Source organism: Rhinoderma darwinii, chromosome 6 (assembly GCF_050947455.1).
Source record: "Rhinoderma darwinii isolate aRhiDar2 chromosome 6, aRhiDar2.hap1, whole genome shotgun sequence".
NCBI classification, from domain to species: domain Eukaryota; kingdom Metazoa; phylum Chordata; class Amphibia; order Anura; family Rhinodermatidae; genus Rhinoderma; species Rhinoderma darwinii.
In genome coordinates this window covers 3,839,896-3,861,580 of record NC_134692.1, presented here as the reverse complement: position 1 = coordinate 3,861,580, position 21,685 = coordinate 3,839,896, and the positions used below count along the sequence as shown (strand labels likewise).

General features: G+C 46.3%; 1 protein-coding gene and 1 long non-coding RNA gene across 3 annotated transcripts in view; one reads left to right on the top strand and one right to left on the bottom strand.

The window, feature by feature from the left end:
- LOC142655188 (uncharacterized) overlaps positions 1 to 20,625 on the bottom strand; it is a 54,099-nt gene extending 33,474 nt beyond the window's left edge. For both annotated transcript variants that reach the window (XM_075829050.1, XM_075829051.1), the window contains exon 1: positions 19,704 to 20,625. The gene's annotated coding sequence lies outside the window, so the exon portion shown is untranslated. The remainder of the gene's footprint in view (positions 1 to 19,703) is intronic.
- Positions 1,989 to 15,806, top strand: LOC142656150 (uncharacterized). Its single transcript, XR_012849589.1, has 3 exons — positions 1,989 to 2,095; positions 13,565 to 13,676; positions 15,184 to 15,806. It is a non-coding gene; the product is annotated as an uncharacterized LOC142656150 (long non-coding RNA).
- Positions 20,626 to 21,685: the final 1,060 nt, after the last annotated feature.

Sequence of the window (21,685 nt, the reverse complement as noted above, 5' to 3'; positions counted from 1 at the left end):
GCTGTATCTAATCTTATCATGTGTGATACTGTCTGCTGAGCTGTGTATCTAATCCTATCATGTGTGATACTGTCTGCTGAGCCGTGTATCTAATCTTATCATGTGTGATACTGTCTGCTGAGCCACTGTATCTAATCCTATCATGTGTGATACTGTCTGCCGTATCTAATCCTATCATGTGTGATACTGTCTGCCGTATCTAATCCTATCATATGTGATACTGTCTGCTGAGACGGTGTATCTAATCCTATCATGTGTGATACTGTCTGCTGAGCTGTGTATCTAATCCTATCATATGTGATACTGTCTGCTGAGCCGGTGTATCTAATCCTACCATGTGTGATACTGTCTGCTGAGCTGTGTATCTAATCCTATCATGTGTGATACTGTCTGCTGAGTGTCTGTATCTAATCCTATCATGTGTGATACTGTGTGCTGAGCCGTGTATCTAATCCTATCATGTGTGATACTGTCTGCTTAGCCGCTGTATCTAATCCTATCATGTGTGATACTGTCTGCTGAGCCGCTGTATCTAATCCTATCATGTGTGATACTGTCTGCTGAGCTGTGTATCTAATCCTATCATGTGTGATACTGTCTGCTTAGCCGGTGTATCTAATCCATTATGTGTGGTACTGTCTGCTGAGCCGTGTATCTAATCCTATCATGTGTGATACTGTCTGCTGAGTGTCTGTATCTAATCCTATCATGTGTGATACTGTGTGCTGAGCCGGTGTATCTAATCCTATCATGTGTGATACTGTCTGCTTAGCCGGTGTATCTAATCATATCATGTGTGATACTGTCTGCTTAGCCGGTGTATCTAATCCTATCATGTGTGATACTGTCTGCTGAGCCGTGTATCTAATCCTATCATGTGTGATACTGTCTGCTGAGCTGTGTATCCAATCCTATCATGTGTGATACTGTCTGCTGAGCTGTGTATCTAATCCTATCATGTGTGATACTGTCTGCTGAGTGTCTGTATCTAATCCTATCATGTGTGATACTGTGTGCTGAGCCGGTGTATCTAATCCTATCATGTGTGATACTGTCTGCTTAGCCGGTGTATCTAATCCTATCATGTGTGATACTGTCTGCTGAGCTGTGTATCTAATCCTATCATGTGTGATACTGTCTGCTGAGCTGTGTATCTAATCCTATCATGTGTGATACTGTCTGCTTAGCCGGTGTATCTAAGCTGAAATTATTACTGTACATTCTAAAACAATGAATTGAAATAAATGTTAAGGAACTTTTTTTCCAGGGCTGGATGGTGCAGCAATTCTTTCGGCAGAGCTACGTGGACGGATCCTGTACAGCAGCATTTGGTGTCTCTATTAGGCCTCATTTACACGAGCGTATTATACGCGCGTGCGACGCGCGTGCTTTTCACGCGTGTCGTACGCACCTATAATAGTCTATGGGGCTGTTTAGACGATGCGTGAATTTTGCGCAGCGTGAGTGCGTTGCGTAAAACTCACGACATGTTCTATATTCTTGCGTTTTTCACGCAACACGCACCCATTGACTTCAATGGGTGCGTGAAAACAACGCATGCCACACTGACGGTCCTGCGTTGCATGCGCGAAAATCACGCAAGAGCTGTCAAACTCCTGAATGTAAACAGAAAAGCACCACGTGCTTTTCTGGTTACAAACATCCAAACGGAGTGTCAAATTCGAGATGAGCGCACCGAACTTCACCGGGTTCGGCCAAACTCGTTTTGACCGAAACCGGTAAAAAATGTTCGGGTACGCGACGTCAGGAGACAGTCACTGTCCACGGTGCTGAAAGCGTTAAACTGGTTCAGCACCATGGACAGTGACTTCCGCTCCGAAAATCCATGAACCTGTAAAAAAAAAAAAAAGTTCTGACTTACCGATAACTCCGGTCCGACCTCCCGGGATGACAGTTAAGTCCAAGTGACAGCTGCAGCCAATCACAGGCCAAGCACAGGCTGCAGCCAATCACAGGCTGCAGCGGTCTCATGGACTGCGGCGTCATCCTGGGAGGTGGGGCCGGATGACAAGAGTGGGACGCGTCACCAAGGCAACGGCCGGGAGCCCGGACTGGGGGAAGCAGGAAGTTCATGGTAAGTATGAAAGTCTTTTTTTATTCACAGGTTGGTGTATATTGTGATCGGCATTCACTGTCGAGGGTGCTGAAAGAGTTACTGCCGATCAGTTAGCTCTTTCAGCACCTTGGACAGTGACGGGCGTCGACTAGCCTCATCTCTATGATGGCGGCTGCGCGAAAATCACGCAGCCGCGCATCATACACGGATGACACACGGAGCTGCCAAGTGCCTTTTGCGCGCGCAAAACGCAGCGTTTTTTGCGCGCGCAAAACGCACACGCTCGTGTAAATGAGGCCTCAGGCGGTTTTTGTGTGTCGGATTCATTATGAAGTCAGCGATGTGCGGAGGTCCCGTAGGGGTCACATACGTGGAATCTATAGGCGCCTTATTACAGCTTCACACGACTCGCAGATCCATAACATGGACGTGTGCAAGACCCTATAACCAAGAAGACCCGGAAGCTGCTGATAAAGTGATAGGAATGAATGGGATCCGTCTTTACGGCTTTTGATGGTTTATTATATATGGGAAATGTTTAGAGCGCGTCCGTCCTGTCACCTCCGGCAGCGCAGCCCTCGCTGCCTCCCCTTCACCTTCTCTTTCATTTCTCACTTATTGATGTAAACGGTGCGATGGATCCCTGAGAGCGCTGCGCTATCTACAGACAGGTGACAGGCCTGAGCGCGGCGGCCGCGGTGGAGCGGACGGGTTATGATCAGACTCCAGCAGACGGCAGCCATCTTTCCATAGGACATTTACAGGATCATATTTCATGGGTTCTGTGGTAATCTCTCAGGACGCCGCATTAAATCGCTGTAATTGCTCAATTCTACAACCGTGTCCCACCCGCGGCTCAGTGTCCCCGAATAATTGACATTTTGCCGTCTTGCATATTCATAAGGACGGAGAAATTTCACTAATAGGCCACAATTTAAACATGGATGATGTGGCTCCATGATGCTGCACACCTGCTGCCCGGATCATTCCGTCTACATCAGGTGCAGTGTTCTTTAGTGCAGCGGGAGACTAAGGCCGGGTTTCCACGTAGCGCAAATTCTGCAGCATTTAAAGTAGCAGCAAAGCGGATGAGACTAAGAAAATCTCCGGCTCACGCTGTGGAAACGTTAGAAAAAAACCGCAGCGTAAATATTAATAAATTGACCTGCGGTGCGGCATTTAATGTCAATTTATGCTGCGTTTTTGTTGATTTTCTGCTGAGGGTTTTCTCCATTGAATTTAATGGGAATGCAAAACCTGCAACAGAAAGCCAAGTGTTGCGACTTTTGTGGCACAATCACAGCGATTACGGCACAAAAATCGCAACTCTGTAATTTAAAAAAATCATACTTACCCAGAACTCCCTCCTCCTCCCTGCAGTCCGGCCTCCTGGGATGACGTTTAATCCCATGTGACCACTGCAGCCAATCACAGGCGGCAGTGTCACATGACCTGCATCGTCATCCAGTGAGGCCGGACCACGCGCAGAAGAGGGGGAGGGGGAAAGTATCAACGTTTTTTTTGTTTTCTTTCAATTGCTGCATTCCGCAGTGGAAATTCCGTTTGAAAAACCGCATCATGTAGTGCGATTTTTCGGACGGAAGGTGCTGCGGAATCCAGGTCGGATACGTTACACAGTTTTTACGCAGCATATCCGACCCGTGGGAACCCGGCCTAAAGGTTTGGAAACGTTGGAATTTTTTTCTTTTTGCGATTTTTTTCCCCATTGAAGTCAATGAAGAATAAAAAAAACATAAAACACAAAGCTGAATATTCTGCAAAAATGCAAAGAGAAGGGAAGTTGATAACGTTATATAGTAATGAGGGCCCCACGTCTACCATCTTTGTGGACCTATTAAGCGCTGCCGGAGGCGGGGCTTAATAAAACAGCAGTAAAAAGCACAATATACAGCAATACATAATGATGACCGTACATTGTGCACGCTGTCCAGCGATCGCTGGTTCAACTCTCCTCCTAGTCGCACCAAAAAAAGGTGAAAATCAGTTAAATAAAGTTCTTACATATAAAAAAAAATATTAAAAGTGAAAAAAAAGACTATTTATTTATCCTGCACCGTGAACGGCGTAAAAAAATTAGCAGTGCAAATTGCGACTTTTGACCTGTTTGGACCGCCCTCGTCACTTTTGGAAAGGGAATCTGGTATTGCAAAAGAGGGAGGGGCCACAGCAACCCAAAACATTTATTATAATTTACCGCCAAAAAACTGGCGTAAATTAAAGTGGAAATCTACGCCAAATCCTAACTAGCGTAGATTTCACTCTGTGGGCGGGTAGCAAAAGAGAGGTCCATGCTGACTTCGTACATTGCCCCCCTAATCGGGCTGTTCCCTTATCAACTCCCACAGGGGACAATTCATTTAAAAAAAAAAATATAATAATTACATTTTTTGCTCACCGTTCCTCTTCCCCTCCAGCGTGACGCGGCTCATACGATGGGCAGCGGCAGGACGTTGTATGTGACGCGGCACTGATGATGTTTGATGCTGCGTCACATATAAGACCCTGACACGGCTCGACGTCAGGACCTCGTATGAGCGGCGCTGGAGTGATGAGGGTCCGGAGGGGAGAAGAGGAGCGCTGAGGTGAGTATGCGCTTTATTAATTTCATGGCCTATGTGGGGGGAATAGATTGCGACCGCCAGCCGAAATATGCAACACATTTATTAAGAACCGTTTGTCTCATAATAAATGCACCGCAGTTCACTCCAACTTTTCTTTCCATTAAGACTCTTAGGGTATATTCACACGGTTATTTACGGACGTAATTCGGGCGTTTTTGCCCCGAATTACGTCCGAAAATAGCGCCTCAATAGCGCTGACAAACATCTGCCCATTGAAAGCAATGGGCAGACATTTGTCTGTTCACATGAGGCGTATATTTACGCGCCGCTGTCAAATGACGGCGCGTAAATAGACGCCCGCGTAGAAGAAGTGACCTGTCACTTCTTTGGTCGTAATTGGAGCCGCTATTCATTGACTCCAATGAATAGCAGCGCTAATTACGGCCGTAATGGACGCGGCGTTCAAGCGCCTGCACATGCCGGTACGGCTGAAATTACGGGGATGTTTTCAGGCTGAAACATCCCTGTAATTTCAGCCGTTACGGACCCCCGCCGTGTGAACATACCCTTAGGGTATGTTCACACGCTGAGCCAAAAACGTCTGAAAATACAGAGCTGTTTTCAAGGGAAAACAGCCCCTGATTTTCAGACGTTTTTTGAGCAACTCACGTTTTTCGCAGCGTTTTTCGCGCCGTTTTCGCGCCGTTTTTTCGGCCGATTTTGGAGCTGTTTTCAATAGAGTCTATGAGAAAACAGCTCCAAAAACTTTGTAATTTTACGCGTCGTCTTTTGACAGCTGTCAAACGACGACGCGTAAATTACAGGTCGTCGGCACAGTACATCGGCAAACCCATTCAAATGAATGGGCAGATGTTTGCCGACGTATTGTAGCCCTATTTTCAGACGTAAAACGAGGCATAATACGCCTCGTTTACGTCTGAAAATAGGTCGTGTGAACCCAGCCTTACGATGGACACAGAAGAGAATTTCCTCTAAAGATAAGAAATCTCCAGTAAATATAAATCCTGGAGTCGTCGTCTTCTGTCAAGTTGTTCAGTCATTTCTTAGTTATATCTGTTTCTGGGAAAGCTGGGTGGCAGGCGATAATACACAGGTGACGGGCGATAATACACAGGTGACCGGCGATAATACACAGGTGACGGGCGATAATACACGGGTGACGGGCGATAATACACGGGTGACGGGCGATAATACACGGGTGACGGGCGATAATACACGGGTGACGGGCGATAATACGCGGGTGACGGGCGATAATACGCGGGTGACGGGCGATAATACACGGGTGACGGGCGATAATACACGGGTGACGGGCGATAATACACGGGTGACGGGCGATAATACGCGGGTGACGGGCGATAATACGCGGGTGACGGGCGATAATACGCGGGTGACGGGCGATAATACGCGGGTGACGGGCGATAATGCGCGGGTGACGGGCGATAATGCGCGGGTGACGGGCGATAATGCGCGGGTGACGGGCGATAATGCGCGGGTGACGGGCGATAATACGCGGGTGACGGGCGATAATACACGGGTGGCGGGCGATAATACACGGGTGGCGGGCGATAATACACGGGTGGCGGGCGATAATACGCGGGTGACGGGCGATAATACGCGGGTGACGGGCGATAATACGCGGGTGACGGGCGATAATGCGCGGGTGACGGGCGATAATGCGCGGGTGACGGGCGATAATACGCGGGTGACGGGCGATAATACACGGGTGACGGGCAATAATACACGGGTGACGGGCGATAATACACGGGTGACGGGCGATAATACACGGGTGGCGGGCGATAATACGCGGGTGACGGGCGATAATACGCGGGTGACGGGCGATAATACGCGGGTGACGGGCGATAATACGCGGGTGACGGGCGATAATGCGCGGGTGACGGGCGATAATGCGCGGGTGACGGGCGATAATGCGCGGGTGACGGGCGATAATACACGGGTGACGGGCGATAATACACGGGAGACGGGCGATAATACACGGGTGACGGGCGATAATACACGGGTGACAGGCGATAATACACGGGTGACGGGCGATAATACACGGGTGACAGGCGATAATACACGGGTGACAGGCGATAACACACAGGTGACAGGTCGCCTCAACCTCAAGTCTGCAGGAAACATATAAATATATAACGACTTCCTTCACAGATGCCCCCCCTCCCCCGAACAGGACACGCATGACCGGTGACATGTCAGTGTCGTGTCTGATCCGTTCACCTGTTCTGTAACAATCGCCGTCTGGAGCTGTTTGGGTTCGTCTTTTAAGGGACTGGCTGGACCGCTGCGTCATACGGTAAATGTCACAATACAGACAGGAAGACGCGGTGACTTGCGGTTGACAGGGTGAAGGTGAGGGGAACGTGGAGCCGCCATTGTCTGGGACAGGTCGTCTGGAACTGGTTAAAGGTCTCCTGTCATTCTCTGTGACATTAAGACGTGAACACCTGAAGGTCCCAACAAAGACGCGTGAGAATGTCTGGAGCCGGAGCACCGGTGCAGGCGCGGCACTAATGTGCGGATCACAGGAGGCGATCAACACCCGACCTTCAGCGGGCGACACTGCGGGATCATCAGAACGTCACACAAAACGCATTCATCTCCCACATTCATTTCTCTTGCTCCTTTTATTCCCCATTTTTGGGGTGAGTATATGGCGGACACATATCCTGCACCGCGGCACGCACGGGGCCAAACATAACTAGCTCCGCAGATCTGGAGTGTAAAACATTACACCAGCGCCATATTTCTAAGACATCCGGACGCCTGGGCTGCATGAAAAAACTTTTCCCATTTCCCCTAAAGTAATGTAATAAATAAAAAAACAAACATAAACCTGGATCGCTGCGTCCATAAAAGTCCAAACTACCACAATATACGATTATTTATCCCGCACAATGAACGCCACAAAAAAATAAAAGGCCAGAATTGCTGTTTTTTGATCACTTCGCTTCCCCAAAAAATGGAAATAAAAAGTGATCAACAAAACGCACGGTGTGAACCCCAAAATGTTGCCAATAAATAGCACAGCTTTATTCTGTAATAGAAGTTTATCATTAAGAAAACGATAGAAATCCGATATCCCAATAATCATACGACCCACAGAATAAAGCTCACGTGTCGGTATTACTGCAGGTAAACGCCAAACCCCAAAAACAATGGAGGAATTGCTGCTTTTTTCCACTCCACAAAGAAATTTTGGGTTCTATTAAAAACTTCAACTCATCCCGCAAAAATAAGCCCTTGTGCGGCAAGTTGATGGAAAAATAAAAAAAATTATGGCTTTTGGAAAGGGGGAAGGAAAAACGGAAAAAAAAAAATAAGAAAAACGTTGGCGCCTGTGATGGCAGATCTTGCGGCCGTGTCAGGACCTTGACGTGACAAAGTGATCGTCTTTTCTCCGCGCCGCTTATCAGTCAGAAAGTTATTATTGGACTTGCTGGGAAATCTCTTGCAGCAGATGAACGTTACAGTTCTGGTTTTATGTAAATAAAGCTTCAGCATTCTACAACTTACTAATAGACTTTAGGATTCGGTTCTTCACCGTTTTAAAAATCTCTGCTGGCTGTCAGAGAATAGAAACAGTCTTTTGCCGTTTTTTTGTGTTTTTTTTTACATGCAAAGGATGAAAAACCTTACAAACTGAATACTTCTCACAGCTGAGTGTTTATTACAATGTGTCAGTTTAGACAATCTTGCAGTATAAATCTCTCTCCTGTCCTGATAGTTTGCTACAATGTACCAGCGTATCAGGAATAGAGGGCAGTCCAGGGTAGCCTCACCCCTCCCCCTCCCCACAGACCCCACAATGCAAACAGACCCTATGGTAACACTGCTCTTCTCTAATCTAAGGGATTATAGGTGATTTTATATTTATTTATTTCTTTATTTGTTTTGTTTGTTTATTTATATTTTTAAACCTTCTTCTGGATCAATAGAGGTAAAACAAAGGTTTCTCCCATCCCATGGTTGAACTTGATGGACTTGTGTCTTTTTTCAACCATCTTATGTAACTATGTGACTGTGTACTATGTGACTATTTGACTATGTAACTATGTGATCGTGTGACTGTGTGACTGTGCGACTATGTGACTATGTGACTATGTAACTATGGGGACTGTGACTATGTAACTATGGGGACTGTGACTATGTAACTATGTGACTGTGACTATGTGACTGTGACTATGTAACTGTGACTATGTAACTATGTGACTGTGACTATGTGACTGTGACTATGTAACTGTGACTATGTAACTATGGGGACTGTGACTGTGTAACTATGTGACTGTGACTATGTGACTGTGACTATGTAACTGTGACTATGTAACTATGGGGACTGTGACTATGTAACTATGACTATGTAACTATGTGACTATGTGACTGTGACTATGTGACTATGTAACTATGTGACTATGTAACTATGTGACTGTGACTATGTAACTATGTGACTATGTAACTATGTGATTGTGACTGTGACTATGTAACTATGTTACTGTGTAAGGGTAGAAATGCTCTTCTTTCTTCAATCATTGTAACGAAATGGCCCTGGAGCTGCTTCTATGGAAAATCTTGATAAAAATGTGACATAATGTGAAGGACAAACTCTTTATATGAGGTGGGGGAACAGCAGATCTGGGGGGGTACACACTCGGGGTACACAACGACTACAGATGCACAATGACTGCAACTCATTAGAGAAACTGAAGTGAGGACGGAGCAGTCACAGGACAGGAGATGAGACATGAATTACCCGGTGACAGCTCCGTCCTCCTCCTCAGTCATTTCCTCTGACAGGTTCTTCGTCTTCAGTCTGTAATTTGCTCAGTGTGAATAAAGCCGAGAGTGAACCTGTTATTACAGGAAGAAACGGAACAATCATGAGCCGCGTCCTGCTGCGGTGTCTCTAAGGGCATGTTCACACGCTTACTAAAAAACGTCTGAAAATACGGAGCTGTTTTCAAGCGGCGTTTTTTACAGATGTTTTTGGAGCTGTTTTCTATAGAGTCAATGAGAAACGGCTCCAAAAACATCTCAAGAAGTGACATGCACTTCCTTTTCACGGGCATTTTTTAACGCGGCCATTTTTTAAAACGGCCGCGTAAAAAAATGCCCCATTGGAACGGAACGTCGTTTTTCCCATTGAACGCAATGTTTGGAGGCGTTCTGCCTCCGATTTTTCAGTCGTTTACGGCCCGAAATATGGCCGAAAATAAGCCGTGTGTACATATCCTAACTCCCATCATCCTGCAGTAACGTGACTGATGAGGGCAGCTCTTTCCATATATACTGTTTAGACCACAAGATACAATTACAGAATCATCCATCACCCTCATTAATAAAACAACCAAACCTGCAAGAAGATCATCACCGGCGTATACCAGGGAGGAAACCAATGACCTCATAGATCTTATATCAGTCCAGCAGCGTTATAAGAGGAGCGGCTGATATCAGTCACATATAATGTAATGTCTGGAGGATATAATAGTACTGGAGTGTTATAAGAGGAGCGGCTGATATCAGTCACACATATGATGTAATGTCTCTGGAGGATATAATAGTACTGGAGTGATATAAGAGGAGCGGCTGATATCAGTCACATATAATGTAATGTCTGGAGGATATAATAGTACTGGAGTGTTATAAGAGGAGCGGCTGATATCAGTCACATATGATGTAATGTCTCTGGAGGATATAATAGTGCTGGAGTGATATAAGAGGAGCGGCTGATATCAGTCACACATATGATGTAATGTCTCTGGAGGATATAATAGTGCTGGAGTGATATAAGAGGAGCGGCTGATATCAGTCACACACATGATGTAATGTCTCTGGAGGATATAATAGTGCTGGAGTGATATAAGAGGAGCGGCTGATATCAGTCACACATATGATGTAATGTCTCTGGAGGATATAATAGTGCTGGAGTGTTATAAGAGGAGCGGCTGATATCAGTCACATATAATGTAATGTCTGGAGGATATAATAGTACTGGAGTGTTATAAGAGGAGCGGCTGATATCAGTCACATATGATGTAATGTCTCTGGAGGATATAATAGTGCTGGAGTGATATAAGAGGAGCGGCTGATATCAGTCACACATATGATGTAATGTCTCTGGAGGATATAATAGTGCTGGAGTGATATAAGAGGAGCGGCTGATATCAGTCACACACATGATGTAATGTCTCTGGAGGATATAATAGTACTGGAGTGTTATAAGAGGAGCGGCTGATATCAGTCACATATATGATGTAATGTCTCTGGAGGATATAATAGTGCTGGAGTGTCATAAGAGGAGCGGCTGATATCAGTCACATATGATGTAATGTCTCTGGACGATATAATAGTACTGGAGTGATATAAGAGGAGCGGCTGATATCAGTCACATATGATGTACTGTCTCTGGAGGATATAATAGTGCTGGAGTGATATAAGAGGAGCGGCTGATATCAGTCACATATAATGTAATGTCTGGAGGATATAATAGTACTGGAGTGTTATAAGAGGAGCGGCTGATATCAGTCACACATATGATGTAATGTCTCTGGAGGATATAATAGTACTGGAGTGATATAAGAGGAGCGGCTGATATCAGTCACATATGATGTAATGTCTCTGGAGGATATAATAGTGCTGGAGTGTTATAAGAGGAGCGGCTGATATCAGTCACATATGATGTAATGTCTCTGGAGGATATAATAGTACTGGAGTGATATAAGAGGAGCGGCTGATATCAGTCACACATATGATGTAATGTCTCTGGAGGATATAATAGTGCTGGAGTGATATAAGAGGAGCGGCTGATATCAGTCACATATGATGTAATGTCTGGAGGATATAATAGTGCTGGAGTGTTATAAGAGGAGCGGCTGATATCAGTCACATATGATGTAATGTCTCTGGAGGATATAATAGTACTGGAGTGATATAAGAGGAGCGGCTGATATCAGTCACACATATGATGTAATGTCTCTGGAGGATATAATAGTGCTGGAGTGTTATAAGAGGAGCGGCTGATATCAGTCACATATGATGTAATGTCTGGAGGATATAATAGTGCTGGAGTGATATAAGAGGAGCGGCTGATATCAGTCACACATATGATGTAATGTCTCTGGAGGATATAATAGTGCTGGAGTGATATAAGAGGAGTGGCTGATATCAGTCACACATATGATGTAATGTCTCTGGAGGATATAATAGTACTGGAGTCATATAAGAGGAGCGGCTGATATCAGTCACACATATGATGTAATGTCTCTGGAGGATATAATAGTACTGGAGTGATATAAGAGGAGCGGCTGATATCAGTCACACATATGATGTAATGTCTCTGGAGGATATAATAGTGCTGGAGTGATATAAGAGGAGCGGCTGATATCAGTCACATATGATGTAATGTCTGGAGGATATAATAGTGCTGGAGTGTTATAAGAGGAGCGGCTGATATCAGTCACATATGATGTAATGTCTCTGGAGGATATAATAGTACTGGAGTGATATAAGAGGAGCGGCTGATATCAGTCACATATGATGTAATGTCTGGAGGATATAATAGTACTGGAGTGATATAAGAGGAGCGGCTGATATCAGTCACATGTGATGTAATGTCTCTGGAGGATATAATAGTGCTGGAGTGATATAAGAGGAGCGGCTGATATCAGTCACACATATGATGTAATGTCTCTGGAGGATATAATAGTACTGGAGTTATATAAGAGGAGCGGCTGATATCAGTCACACATATGATGTAATGTCTCTGGAGGATATAATAGTGCTGGAGTGATATAAGAGGAGCGGCTGATATCAGTCACACATATGATGTAATGTCTCTGGAGGATATAATAGTGCTGGAGTGATATAAGAGGAGCGGCTGATATCAGTCACATATGATGTAATGTCTCTGGAGGATATAATAGTGCTGGAGTGATATAAGAGGAGCGGCTGACACATATGGTTACTGATCGGTGTGAAGACAGTTGATATGGCATGTGATGGGTGAGGGGAACTTTGGTGGTAAACCTCAGATATGTATTTGCTTCTGTCTAGTTACAATGTTGCATTTTGCTTTACTTTATAGACTTTGTGCTCGGCGGGTGGTTTGATATTTCATGTATTTCGGTTTTATGTCCTCCTTTTGTGTGCGATGTTTTGCATAATGTGTTTTTAAATTTGTTTGTACAACTATTTGTGTAAAATAAATAAAATATTTATCTTTTTTGCTACATTGATTGATGTGCTTAGTGTAAAGCATTTAGGGAAATATATCAGTTTTCTGTATGTTTTTGTTTCTCAAATGCAAGGATCATGATTTATTAGATACAGTAGATCTGATTAATGTTTAAAGTATTCACTTATACTATAGTCAAACGATTTCTGGACTGAGATGGCTGATAACAGATAACAGTAGATTACATTAAAGGGTAACTAAACGTTCTACAAACTTTTGACACGTCATAGTGACTTGTCAGAAGTTTTGATTGGTGGGGGTCCGAGCACTGAGACCTCCACCAATCGCTAGAACGGGATTTTTCCGGAAATCAATGTATCGGAGTACGGACTCAATAGAAAGTCTACAAGCCCACACTATGTTACATTGGCTTTCCGAAGAAAGCCGAACAGACAAGAAGTGTCTGAGCGCTCACACGGGCGCTTCTGCCGCTTCATTTTAGAGATTGGTGGAGGTCTCAGTACTCGGACCCCCACCAATCCAAACTTCTGACATGTCGCTATGAGATGTCAAAAGTTTTCGAACGTTTAGTTACTATACTATAGTCAAACTCTTTCTGGCTTGAAATGGCTGATAACAGGGGATAATAGATTGTATTGATCTGTCCTTTTCCTTTCTGTTCTGATATTATTAATACAGGTTTGGATTGCAGCGCTGGGGTCCAGGTTTCAAATCCGCCTAAAGACATCTGCATGGAGTTCTCGGGGGTTTCCTCTGGTTTCCTTCCATGGTCCAACAACGTACTGATCGGGTAACCGTAGTCCTATGAAACGTCCCATCTGTGTGAGACACTGAGGGACTGATGTCTGTGCAGCGCTGCAGAATATGTTGGCGCTATAAAAGCAACAGAAATAAGAAGTGCTAATAATATATCGGGGAATTGCCAGTTGAGCGATTTCCTCACTTTGTTCTATGGTGTGAACTTGACCTTGTAATGTAACCACGGTTTTTGGCTCCAGTGTGATAGGAAATGATCGGGAAGAATCTGTCGCTATCTCATCACATTACTCGTCGTAATTAGAAAATGTGATTTTATTCGGTAATGAGACGCTGTCCGCGCAGGGAGCGGGAGTGACGCACGGCGGGATCATTACATGTCACCCCGGCTGCATTACTTTCAGGCTCAGCTCTGTTCTATTAGATTATTAATTAAAGCTTTAATTAATAACATCATCACACGAGGCGCGGAGTCATCAATCAGCAGCGGGGCTGCGTACCTGGAGGTCAGCTGACTCCATGGACAGATGTTCTCATTATAGAGACGACATTAAAGCGCTCACATTGTTGTTCATCTCCCCCTGTAATATCAGCGCCGGCGCCTCCGTCTGTTCCCCATGTCCCGGGATTAGAGACAGATATTATTATCAATGTTATTATCTCCGGGACTGCCGATCATGCCGCGATCTCCCGGATTAACACACAATAATTGAGATGTGATGAGTCCTTAGCAGATGACCCCCAGGGATCACAGTGAAGGACGCATACCCACTGCCCGTCACAGAAGCAGCTGATCCCGGGGGGCCCTGATCCGACCGCTGAGGGATTTACACATCCCAGCGTCTGCGGCCACTAATCTGCTTTTCTCTTATCCAGAGGGTGCGAGACCCGGGGGCCACATCGTCCTCATACACTGAACCCCAACTCATCCAGCACTGCTTCACACATTATCCGGAAAGGGGTTCTTTTGGTTTTATGTAAATCATTGTATATTGAGAAGTTCTGCAACTTTCTAATAGACTTTCTGTTTCACTTCTTCACCATTTTCAAGATCTCTGTTTGCCGTCAGTGAATGTGAACATTATTTTTTACAAGCAGAGTCTGAAAACCTGTCCTAACCTAGTTTTGCTCACAAAGCTGGGAGTTTCCAGACTTGATAATCCTCTGTGAGCTGAACACATCAGCGGCTCAAATCTCTCTCCTTCTCCTGATAGTTTGTTACAATGTATCAGTGCAGGTCAAATGTAACACTCCGAAGTCCAGGATGTTTACCTTACAGAAAATTGCTTAGAATTTCACATATGTGTCTCATCCCATTATAAACATGTCAGAAGATTGGTGGGAGTTCATGAGCTGGGCCCCCACTGATTCCTGAAGTGAAGGGGCCACATTACTCGACCACTGCAGCCATATTGTAGGTAGAACCAGGATGTCCAGGTATTCAGCTCATGAATTTACTAAGAAAATATTAGAGGCACAAAGCGCCTCACGCCTCAGTCAGGTCCGTGTGAATTCATATATTTCATATATTTCATTTACAGACCCGGCGTATTATAACGTGAAGAGCTGGTCGTGCTGCAGGCAGATGTTGTGCACCGAGTCCCGGGAACCCTGCGACCGGTCACTTCTGCGTTCTCGCTAGTATCTCGCCGGTTATAGATGTGCGGCTCAGCGACCCAACTATAACACAGCAGAGCGGCGGCGCCAGCCCGGACTGTGCGGGACCATGATATGATATCTGATGTCCCCATTAATTATAAGTCCACTGCCACATAAGAGGACACCTGTATTATAAATGGCACATGGTGGTTTGGGGAACCTGGTACAGATTTTGCATTGGGGCCCAGGATCTTCAAGTGACGCCTCTGTCTTTGGGGGGTGGGAGGACTGAATATGGGCCCCCGGCAATGTTATATCATTCTTATATTTAGAGATGTTGTGCGCGGTAATATCCTACAGAAGTGCTGGACTAGCAAACTGTCCGGATTATCGGATGTTTTTGGCATCCAATGTAATGTCAGAAGTGTCATCACCAGCGTCTCTTCTTCTGGACCCGAAAACATTTGGACGATCGTTACATTTGGAGTTACTATGGACAGAGGCCAAACCTGCGGGATTTCAGCACCACCAGCGCTTTGGCGTCTATATAATAAAATTCAATTACAGTGAAATTCCTTAAACCGGCATTTGAGAGTACGGAAAACCCGAACCAAACTGTAATATAACGGAGAATCTCGTACGGCCAGAAGCAGAAGATTGAGCAGCAGGAACCAATGAGGAGCAGATTTGAGTCTTTGGGCGTTTACAGCTTATTTTTTTGTTCCGGTCATAGTCAGGCTATGTTCACACACAAACTCAAAAACGACTGAAAATATGGCGCTGTATTCAAGGGAAAACAGCTCCTGATTTTCAGACGTTCTTGAAGCCACTCGCGGTTTTCGCTGCGTTTTTTACGGCTGGTTTTGGAGCTGTTTTTCTATAGCGTCAATGAAAAACGGCTCCAAAAACGTCCCAAGAAGTGACATGCGCTTCTTTTTCGCGGGCGTCTTTTTCCGTGCAGTTTTTGGAAAACGAGGCGTAAAAAAATGCCCCGTCGGAACAGAACGCCGTATTTCCCATTGAAATCAATGGGCAGATGTTTGTAGGCGTTCTGCTTCCGTTTCTTTTCTCGAGGCGTAACACCCCGAAATCACTCCGTGTGCACATACCCTAAAAGGTTCTCTACCCCTAGAAAGTCAGTTTTATAAACTATTGAGACAATGAAAAACGGCTCCAAAAACGGCTCAAGAAGTGACATGCACTTCTTTTTTACAGGGCGTTTTTTTACGCGTCGTTTTTACAAAAAAAAACACCCCGTGAGAACAAAACACAGTTTTTTTCCCATTGAATTCAATGGGCAGATATTTGGAGGCGTTTCAGCCTCTGCATTTTTAGCCATTTTTTGGGGCGTTGACGGCCCGAAAAACGGGTGAAAATAAGCCGTGTGAACATACCCTAACTAAAAGGTACTCAACCCAGGAGCTTCACCGGAGACAGGAAGATGTGTCATAGGGAGGATAGGGAGCACTTATTGCAGTCTGACCCGGGCCTGATGGTCTCTGCTGTAGTAGAATGATTCTCATCACGCATCTCTCTGCCCCGGGACAGCAGGACTCCCTCGGAACGCCGCTGTTATTATTTGTATATGGAGCATCATCCTCTGTTTACAAAGCCAATAAAACAGAGACAGTCCCTTTAATACGCCGCTGGTGGAGCAGACATCATTGGTGCAGCCGGTGCCGTTGCACAGGGCCCCAGTAGGTAAGGGGGCCCACTGTCACCCTAAAGTAACCTCCTGTTTAAAAGATTGCATGTAAATACCTGAGCTAATTAATTTTATGGCTGGTGGATTGTTAGGGTATGTTCACACGAGGGCGTCCGTAACGGATGAAATTACGGGGATGTTTCAGCCTGAAAACATCCCCGTAATTTCAGCCGTAACGGCATGTGCAGGCGCTTGAACGCCGCGTCAATTACGGCCGTAATTAGCGCTGCTATTCATTGGAGTCAATGACTAACGGCTCCAATTACGGCCAAAGAAGTGACAGGTCACTTCTTCTACGCGGGCGTCTATTTACGCGCCGTCATTTGACAGCGGCGCATAAATTACGCCTCGTGTGAACAGACAAACGTCTGCCCATTGCTTTCAATGGGCAGATGTTTGTCCGCGCTATCGAGGCGCTATTTTCAGACGTAATTCGGGGCAAAAACGCCCGAATTACGTCCGTAAATAGGCCGTGTGAACATACCCTAAGGGGCCCGTATACCGTTCTTGCACAAGGGCCCTCAGCTGTCTGAGTCGGCCCCTGGATCTGGGAATCCAGAGAAGGACGTCGGTCTATTTTGTTTGTCAGCAGAAGTCTCAGTGTGATTGGAGCTGTGCACCCCTTAAAGGGGTATTCCGGTTACAACAAGTTACCCCCTATCCGTAATGTAATGGGTAACTTGCTGATCGGTGGGTGTCCGACAGCTTGGACCCACACCGTTTACGAGAAAGAGGATCCAGAAGTTGCCCGAACCCCAACTTTGAACCGAGTGCGCATGAGCGACCTGCCGCTCCATTCATTCCCTATGGGAGCGCTGGAAACAGGCGAGTGCAGTGTTCGGCTTTTTCCGGCGCTGCCATAGAGAATGAATGGAGCGGCTTGGCGCATGAGCGACCTGCTGCTTGGTTCAAACTTGGGGTTCGGGCAACTTCAAGCTCCCCATTCTTGTAAACGGTGAGGGTCCGAGCTGTTAGACACCCACCGATCAGCAAGTTACCCCTTACCGTATGGATAGGAGGTAATTTGTAACCGGAATATCCCTTTAATTCTCCGGATCGGTGGGGGTTCCGGCCAGTCGGACCTCCACCGATCTTAGCGATATGTAATCACTCTATGAGATGGGAGAACTCCTTTGAAGGGTTCACCTGAACGGGGCTGTATTGTCGTCCCCCCCCCCCTATTCATTCTCTTCACTTTATGACATGGGAAAGCCGCTTGTAGCGCAGGACCTGGCGTTTTCTTATACATGGGCACATACACTGACACTGCGCCGCACACTGCAGCTCCGCACATGGTTGCACATCATTTCCTACCATCAGGGAATCAACAATCATCTCTTTGCCCCTTTATCTTAACCCTTCATATACTTCATTTTTTTTTAGGGTTCCGCATTCAGGGTGCACAATCCATTTACCAGGCTCTATATATTTTGGGTGCCAAATGCATCAAAGACTAATCAAACACATCAATATACGAGAGTCATCTGCAGACGAGGAGGCCAGCAAATGGGCAATGGGACAAATGCCCCCTGGGACTCTGCATGTAACATTATGTGGTGAGGATATTGTCAGCTCTTCTGCAGGAAAGTCCGACTCCCATACACCTGTATAACTCAATGCACCACAGACCCCATCCTGCTACTTGCCCCCCAGGCCCATTGCCAGGTGACGTGGACAGGACGGGGATTCCCTAACCCTGCTGGTCTCCAGCTCCGTATATATCACAATTATCATAAAGGAAATAGGACGGTGACAACCTGCCAATATTCTGTAGTGTAAGCGTCTCCCTGCGCAGGTGGAGCAGATCACCTGGGCACTCACTGCGGCTCTGGCTACTGTAGCAGCTGCATTGTGTGGACGGTAACATTAGGCATTGTTTTCATGTAACACGAGGCAGCGAGACAATGACAGGCTCCAGTATCAATATCGCCTAGACAATGCCCGCAGACATTTAAAGGGCAAGCAGTCCCTTATTGTACCATTGGTCATTGCACCAGCACTTTATAAATTCTTCCTCTGCAGTTTTATAAAAGCCGTTGAGCGACTGCAAAGTTTTTTTTTCCGAGTTATAAGGAAAAGGAGACAAACACCAGAATAAAGTACAGGTCGGGGGGTGTCAGGGAGCCGAGCATGGGGTACACCGTCACCTGCAGCGTCATTTACTGTATACTCTGAGACAATGTATATATAATATATCACCAGCCACTACTAGAGGGACACGGGCGACGTCGCAGCTCTAACATCACGTACTTCACTGTAAATTATAACCCTGGACAGGCGGTAATTTTATAATCGGTTTATCGTCTCCGGCGCAGAATAATCTCCTCCAGCAAAACGAAAACCTATTTTTTCCACATTTTCACGTTCCTTTGACACAACAAAACCTCCAAAAAAAATCGACATTCACAATATTGATTGATAGACAAAAATGAGACAATTCCCCAGGCATTAACCCTTCACTGACCACACAGCGGTGACCGCTCCAGTGCTAGGCGTAAATCACATGTCCGCTAACTGTGGTGAACCAGCCTTCATGTCAGGACAAAGGTCACGGCTTTGGTTACCTGGATGCTTTTGTTGTCAGGTATCCACAAGCCTCAGGGCCCTAGTGTCACAAAGACGTCCCAGCCCTACAGAATTGGGTTATCCCATGGTCACTGCACACTGGCATCATGTGATTGTGACCAACATCCTGGGGCTGGGGGTACATAATGGGTCTCACAAGCACATAGGGCCACGTTCACACCCCCTACTTACCATTCTCACAGGAGAGGTGTGTTACGGTCATTCTGCAGCGTGTCGCCCATCACCACTCAGTCCAGACGGGGAATGCTGAATATTCCAATCTCCGGTATTCATTGTTCTGCAGATGGGGGTACCTGCTGGGGGGTCACTGTGCTGAAATCCTGTGTGCGCCCTGTGCTTGGGGTCACTGTGCTGGGATCCTGTGTGTGCCCTGTGCTGGGTTCCTGTGTGCGCCCTGAGCTGGGGTCCTGTGTGCGCCCTGTGCTGGGGTCCTGTGTGCGTCCTGTGCTGGGGTCCTGTGTGCGCCCTGAGCTGGGGTCCTGTGTGCGCCCTGAGCTGGGGTCCTGTGTGCGCCCTGTGCTGGGGTCCTGTGTGCGCCCTGTGCTGGGGTCCTGTGTGCGCCCTGTGCTGGGGTCCTGTGTGCGCCCTGTGCTGGGGTCCGGTGTGCGTCTTGTGATGGGGTCCTGTGTGCGCCTTGTGATGGGGTCCTGTGTGCGCCCTGTACTGGGGTCCTGTGTGCGTCTTGTGATGGGGTCCTGTGTGCGCCCTGTGCTGGGGTCCTGTGTGCGTCCTGTGCTGGGGTCCTGTGTGCGTCCTGTGCTGGGGTCCTGTGTGCGTCCTGTGCTGGGGTCCTGTGTGCACCCTGTGCTGGGATCCTGTGTGCGCCCTGTGCTGGGGTGATGTGCGGCAGCTCGGTGGGTGTGTACTGTGCTGTATACGGCAGTAGCGTAGTGTCGGTGGGTATGTACTGTGCTGTATACGGCAGTAGCGTAGTGTCGGTGGGTATGGTATAGGTTGTGTGCAGGGTGTGGGTCAGGATATATAATGTGTGATGCTGGTGCAGGTGTGTGCGGAGCTGGTTGTGTAGGACACCTGGATATTGTGTGTGTCTGGCTGCTCTGCTGCTTCTTTGTGTGCGGGCTCTGCAGAACCTTGCTTTGCATTGAGAATAAGCTGAGCGGCCCCCTCCTCCTCCTCCATCATTGCTCACTCCCCTCCTCCTCCTCCCTCTCTGCTCTGTCCCTATGAATCAGCCCTCCCTCGCTCATCTTCCTGAGGGTCCAGCTACACTGGCAGCCCTTTTGGTTTCACTGGTAGTCATGGTAACGGGGTTAGGGAACCATGGCGGGGTCCCGGGCCGTCACATGAGCTGCGATGAATGACTGTGCACCGCATCATCACTGCAGCAAGGGACGTGAGGACTCCGCAGCCCAAATATAGGGACTGGGATCATAGGGACTGATGAGCACCTCCTCCAGGACCTGCCCGCAGAATGGGAACCCCCAGAATCACATCATCATTATTATTATTATTATTATTACAATGGTAATATCCTTTCTATAGAACCAGATTATTCTGCAGCGTTTTACAATCCGCAGAAGCTGGAAACACAAAATAAAGACATAAAACAATCAAACAAAGGGAGAAAAGAGCCTGGACAGAAGAGCTGACAATCTAAAGTAGATGAGCGAAAGAGTCAGGAGGACAGAGGGGAAATGATATAATCCAGATTATAACACACACTATAGAGAGAGAGAATAAATACATGGAGATTAGATAGATAGATACACCGCGTTTCAAATTATTATGCAAATGTTATTTTTCGCAGATTTTCCTAAATAGTCTATGCAAATGACAGTCAGTATAATGTTCAGCATCAACCGTTGGAGGATAATGCGAATTTTATTGAACAAATCTCCTAATGATAACAGATTTTTTTTGTTTCACATTATTATGCACAACAGAGATCAGAACATTTTACAGGTTGTAAAGAGACTAAAATGGTCATTTGTTGAATTTGCAGCATCAGGAGGTCATATTTACAGAAATCACAAGCTCTTTCAATCCAAAAAAAACTGGCCAGGCCAAGTTACATGTTACACAGGACCCTTCTCTGATATCACCTGCACAGGACAAGTTACATGTTACACAGGACCCTTCTCTGATATCACCTGCACAGCACAAGTTACATGTTACACAGGACCCTCCTCTGA